This window comes from Theropithecus gelada, chromosome 14, assembly GCF_003255815.1.
Source record: "Theropithecus gelada isolate Dixy chromosome 14, Tgel_1.0, whole genome shotgun sequence".
Lineage (NCBI taxonomy): Eukaryota > Metazoa > Chordata > Mammalia > Primates > Cercopithecidae > Theropithecus > Theropithecus gelada.
Genome location: NC_037682.1, coordinates 88,571,134 through 88,577,699, shown reverse-complemented (window position 1 = coordinate 88,577,699; position 6,566 = coordinate 88,571,134).

Here is a 6,566-nt window from a genome sequence, read left to right as displayed (position 1 = left end):
CTTAGTTTACAAAAACCCATGTTTCCTCACTACATTCCACCTTAAGCTGCCAAGCATCTATGTGCATTCCTTCCTATAAATATAGAATATTACTGTTTATAAAAATAAACTATCACTAACAAAAAGAAATAGCAACTAAAGGGTGACAACACCAACTCTCATCCATTACTGCATCAAACGAAGTCCTAGCATCACTTATGTGTGTAATTTATTTTTCCCCTCCTGAGTTTGAGCTCAGCTGAGAGATAGACAAAGGAGTCAGATAGATATCAAAATAAACATTATTGCTAATTAAAATCAAATTAGGAAATGTAGCTTTAGTCCTGAGTCAAGGACTTGCTATTACTTCTCTCCTGAATTAATCAGAATTATTCAGAGTCCCAGGGTGGGGCAGACAGCAGCAGGCCTTCCCTGGCAGGTACAGGGCTTGTTTTCAGCTTACCATATGGCCAAGAACCAACCGAAACAGATGTTCTCCAAAATCAAAAACATCCTATAGAGAACAGAGGGAAGAAGACAAGCCCTGCATGCTCAGTTTCTTTAATTAATCTCATTTTCATAAGTTGGTTCTTCTGCCAATGGAGGAAGCCCATGATTGAGGAGATAGAAAAACCAGGTATGTTTTACTCTAATGACAGTTCTCCACACGGAAATATGGAAATGAGAATAAAATCGTTTCATCTTGAGTAGTAAAGAACAGATATTTCTCTTCCAAGAGCATCAACCTATGATTAAATGATATCTGGAAATCAAAAGTAAAGGGAAATTATAAAAGAGGATATCAAGTGGTGGTAGGTTGTTATATGGTAACAGATAACCTGAAAATCTCAGTGGCTTACAAGAGTTTTTGGTTTATTTTTTGCACCCTCTGAATTTCCATCAGTGGTCATCTAGGGAGTATGGGGTTATTCTGTTCCCTGTCATTGCCATGGCTATGGGGCCCTAGGAATTACCTTATATACCTTATATGTTGAACTTTCATAGGCTCTTGTTCTCCCAAATAAGGATTTCTCTGTATTCCGACTCTATTAAAAGCATGTCAGCCCATCAGTCTGTTGAATTTCTTGCAATGACATTAGCTAATAATTAAAACCATAAATCTTGGAGGATCCTGACCTTAGCAAGAAGCCATAATCTTCTGCTCATAATCCTAAGTTTTAGGATAACTACTTCTATCTTGACTTTCCACAAAATGTTGCTGTGTTGAGGCAGACACAATCTGCTCCTTTGTTCCAAATTGCATCCTAGTGAATGGTGCTTTATCATGAGAGTGATTATAAACTGTACCATGCAATGAGTACACAGAAGGTGGTAGGAGCAGAAGTCTTTGTGAAAGATTCTTTAATTTATTTAGCTCTTCCTGAGTCCCATTCTTATTTCCTATTGTGGTTTCCATTTTCTATTTATTTGCATCAGCTTCTGAGTGCTAGAGAGAATTTAAATTTTGTGAATTTTGGGGGGCTTGTGATATATGACCTGCAGTAGTCTGAAATCACTGGTCACTTGCAGATAAGGCTTCTCTTTATAAAAGTTAAATGCTTCGTCACTCTGTTTGTTTGTTTGTTTTGAGATAGTCTTGTTCTGTCACCCAGGCTGGAGTGCACTGGCATGATCTTGGCTCAATGCAGCCTCCTCCGCCCAGGTTTAAGCGATTCTCATGCCTCAGCCTCCTGAGTAGCTGGGACTACAGGAGTGCACCACCACACCACACCTGGCTAATTTTTCTATTTTTAGTAGAGATGCGGTTTCTCCATGTTGGCCAGGCTGGTCTGGAATTCCTGGCCTCAAGTAATCCGCCTGCCTCAGCCTCCCAAAGTGCTGGGATTACAGGTGTGAGCCACTGCACCAGGCCACTTCTTCACTCTTCTTTCAAGCGGCTCAATTGTACTAAAGCTTGTTTATTTCTTAGTGGAACTTACCCAAACTTTCACGAATTTGCCCAAACATGCTAGCAGCTTGAGGTTTTTGAAACATATACTTCAGATCTCTGGTCTCTGTAAGTCTAATTTCAAAATATGACAGATGACTGTTAATCCAAAGAAGCAAAGTTTCCAAACTGAGAGCAGCAGGATGGCATCCTCATTGTTCATAATCCCGGCTCAATTCAGCCAGTTCTGTGTTTCAGATACTCTTACTTGCAACACTTTTACCTACCAATTTGTAAATTTATTTATAAGAGATAAAAACATAAGTCCAATGATCTAAATAATGAAGGGGGTTTTGCTTGTTTTCTATATTTGGAAATTCAGAGTATAGGCAAAACTGGATCTAATTGCTCAAAACCTACCAGGGCCTCTCCATCTCTCCATCTCTCTCTCCTGGTATCACTTTTCTTGGTTTTGGCTTCATTCTCTATGCAGAATGGCTCCCTGTGAAGCTTGGGAAAATAGCCACCAGCAGCTTCAGTAGCTTCTTAAGACTAGCAGGTGAACATCAATTATTGGGAATGGTATGGTACTCATTATCTTACAGTGGAAGGCAGAATACTGTCCCACCAAATATATCTGAATCACCAGAACTTATGAATATGTTACTCTGCAGAGCAAAGAGGACTTTGCAGATATGATTAAGATTAAGGACTATGATATGGAGAAATTAACCTGAATTACCTGAGTGGGCCCAATATAAATCAAATGAGCTCTAAAAGTAGAAGAGGAAGATAAATAAGTGGATCAAAGGGATGACAGCATGAGAAAGATATGATATCCCTTTGCTCATTCTGAGTTACAGGGTGCTATGTGCAAATACTAGAAAGAGGTATGTTGAGCTAAGGGCAGCTCTCAACCGACAGCTAGCAAGGGAACAGAGAGTTCAATGTTACAATCAGATGAAATGGACTTCTGTTAAGATCTGAATGAGAAGGAAACAGATTCTCCCCTAGTCTTCATAAGAGAACACCTTAATTTTAGCCGAATGAGACTAATACTGGATTTGTCACCTACAGAATTGTAAAATAATAATTTTGTGTAGCTAAATTTGTGTTAAACACAAGCTGTGAAACTTCTGTAATTTGTTACAGCAGCAGTAGAGAATGAATACACTTGCTTAGATCACAAGCCCATTACGTGGGCACTTACTGTTTGCCATACAGATTGCCCAAGTCTGGATTACCTGCACCAGAAAGAGGAAGCATCTTATTACTGACAGTTTGACTAAAAGTGCAAGGAATGGGAAAAGTAGAGAAGAAACAAAGCCCAAACAAAACCAGGAAATGTCTCCCCACTTGACTCTGTTTCTGTTGTCACTTAATCCAGTACCATATTTTACTGCTACTTTCACAGTGTTTCTTTAAATATAGCTTTGCCTTTTCACCTCTACCAACAAACAACTGGTCTGCCTTTGTTAGCAGTGTTTTTGCTCTGGAGTATGTATGAGTGTGTGTGTGTGTGTGTGTGTGTGTGTGTGTGTGTGTGTGTGTGTGTGTTTAGAAAAGGGGTGTCGGTATGCTGCCTAGGCTGAAGTATAGTAGCTATTCACAGGAGCAAGTATAGGGCAATACAGCCTCAAACTCCTGGGCTCAAGTGATTCCTCCCACCTCTCACCTCAGCCTCCCAAGTAGCTACACTACACACACATACCACCGTGCCTGGTTAATTGGCAATGTTTTTTTAAAAAGCATGAAAAGAATGGTCAAAAGACAGAGGATTGTTACACAGTATCTAATTTTGGTCCTAGTTTAATATGTAAAACAATCTTCATTTATAAATATTTTATCCATTTTCAGACACTATAGAATTAATAAACAAAGCAAAGCGTTAAAGGTAGAATAATCAATCTTGCTTAGAGTCTTAGATCATTCATATTTATGAAGAAAACACAGGCCTGCCGATACTAAAGCTCTTGTAGTAGATCAGCTTTGTCAGTGGTTAAACATTCAATAGTGTGCACCAACCATTTGCTATGCTTCATTCCTGGTGCACAGTTTACACAGCAAGGCTTAATAGAGTGATACAAATATACCAAGAGCTCAGCAGGCAGAGAAGATAAAGATAATGATGGTAATAATTATAAAAATCAAAATAGTCATGTCTGCTATATTGTTCCTTAGGTACAACTGCATTTCAAATTCTAAGAAACTTGAAGTCTTGCCTCACTGGAAAAATAAACAGCTACGGATTTCCAACCGGAGAACGTCAAAAGAATTATCGTCACTAGTGCAGAACATTTTTATGTTGTCATAAAGCTAAAAGAAGTCAATTAGGTCTAGTACTTCATTAATGGTTTCCACAAATCACATTTATAGCCAACCCTATATCCGGTGTGATACTAAGAAATGCCATTTAGAAAGACAAGTTTTGACACCCTTATATTATGGTATTGTAGAAACTGTGGGGGTAATTAATTTTTACTTATACTGCAATGAATCCAAGCAAAACTCTACAAGCCATTTGGCCAATTACTGACTCTTTAGGGCAATGAAGCCTTTGCAGAAAGCTTGAGTTCATATTAGTGGTATGATCAAAGCTTTAATGAAATTACTGCATAGCAGAAACTACTGGACTATTAAGAGAAAACTACAAAAATTAATGAGTGCCTAGTTCTGAATCTACAAAAAAACAAAAATGGGAGCCTTCTGGTTTTCTTTGATTGTCTATTAATTTCTCATGATATGGGGAAAAGCCCCATGTGGCATTCCTCTGACAAATTTCACTGAAGCATGTTTTCTCTTCTGCAAATTAGTAAAGCAAAGTCCTGCATGTGATCTTCTTAATGGGACTTCGTATCCCACTGTTCTTTATTATTATTTTAAGGGGAGTAGGTGTTTTCTCATTCTCGAGAGTAATGACTGGACTAGCTGGAATTCTTTTATGGATACTGCAGTATATAACCCAATAGGTGTCAGGAAGAATTCATGCTGTGCTGCAGCTCCACAAGCATTCATCCACCACTAACGCTTGTGTTGCAATGTTGTAAAACTCACAATGATATTTAAATGGTACAGTAAACCAAGAATTCAGTGAAAGGCTTAACTTTCTATTCTTCCTGAGTAAACCATTACTGACTTGGATATCACATAACTCTTCGATACAGGCATTTGAACAGCTAATTCACAGGCCCACCTTAATCAGTCATTTCTATTCTCATGTTTTCATTGAGAAATACAGGGGAAGTATAATTAAGAATGCAAAACAGTGAGAGGAGAGTATGAATCCACTCACTTGAATTTGTTTATTAAAGCTTTAGGTTTCTCTTGGCTGTACTTTCAAAACAGATACAGGATTTTACCATTTTTCACAACCTGCTCAGATACATCCCCAGATACAAGCTGCCATCATCAATTACTCGGCTTGTTTCAGCAGCCTCCTAACAGATCCCATGCTTCTGCCCTGCTTCTCAACTCAAACACTCTATTCTCAGCAGAGCAACCAGAGTGATGCTTTTAAAACTTAAATCAAATCATGTCTCTCTTTTTCCCAAATCATATGATGGCTTATTGTTTCACTGAGATAAGAAGCCAGTGTCCTTATCTGACCTGCAGGCCTCTACCTAATCCAGCCCATTTTGACCTCTGACCGTGGCCTCCTATCGCTGTCTTCTTCAATTCATCTGTTCCAATCGAACAGGTCTCTTTTCTATGTTTAAAACAAGCAGGCATGCTTCTGCCTCATGGCTCGGTATTTTATTTTCCCTGTAACTAGGAATTTTACACATGGCTCATTCCCTCACTTTCTGAAGATTTTCGCTCAAATGACTTCCTTCCAATAACTAAGGTACTCCTGTGCCTTCCTTTAAAAATTTCAGCTTCCAGCCAGGCGCGGTGGCTCACGCCTGTAATCCCAGCACTTTGGGAGGTGGAGGCGGACGGATCACTTAAAGTTAGGAGTCCGAGAACAGCCTGGACAACCCGCGAAACCCCATCTCTACTGAAAATACAAAAAAAAAAAAAAAAAAATAGCCAGGCGTGGTGTTGTATACCTGTTATCCCAGCTACTCAGGAGGCTGAGGCAGAAGAATCGCTTGAACCCAGGAGGCAGAAGTTGCAATCAGCCAACATTGCGCCACTGCACTCCTGCTTGGGTGACAGAGACTCTTATCTCAAAAAAAAAAAAAAAAAAAGAATTCAGCTTCCTTTTTTTCATTTTCTCTCCCTCAACTCTGCTTTAGTTTTCTCCATAGCACTTACCACCACCTGTCATACTATGTAATTTATTTATTTATTCTGATTAGTATCTATGTCCTGACTGCCCCACTTGTATGTAAATTCCATGAAGGAAGGGTTTTTGTCTATCGTATTTAATGGTATTAATTCTATAGTGTCTAAAAATAGATGAAGTATTTATAAATGAAGAATGTTTACATATTAAACTAGGACCAAAGATAGGAAATCTGTAACTGTAGCTTCTTCCTAAATGTAGACTTGTTCCTTCACTGCAGATTTGTCTATGTATAAGATAAAAGTAGTCTAAAGAAAAGCCCAACATTCAACCTAAGTATTTGCTAATGCCTACAATGTACTCCACAGTCCAGAAATGCAATGGTGAGAAGGGTGAAGATGGTGTAGTATGATACTATGTGTCTTCATGAAAACAAGTACAGTGAATTAATACTTTGGTAGGAAAATGCAC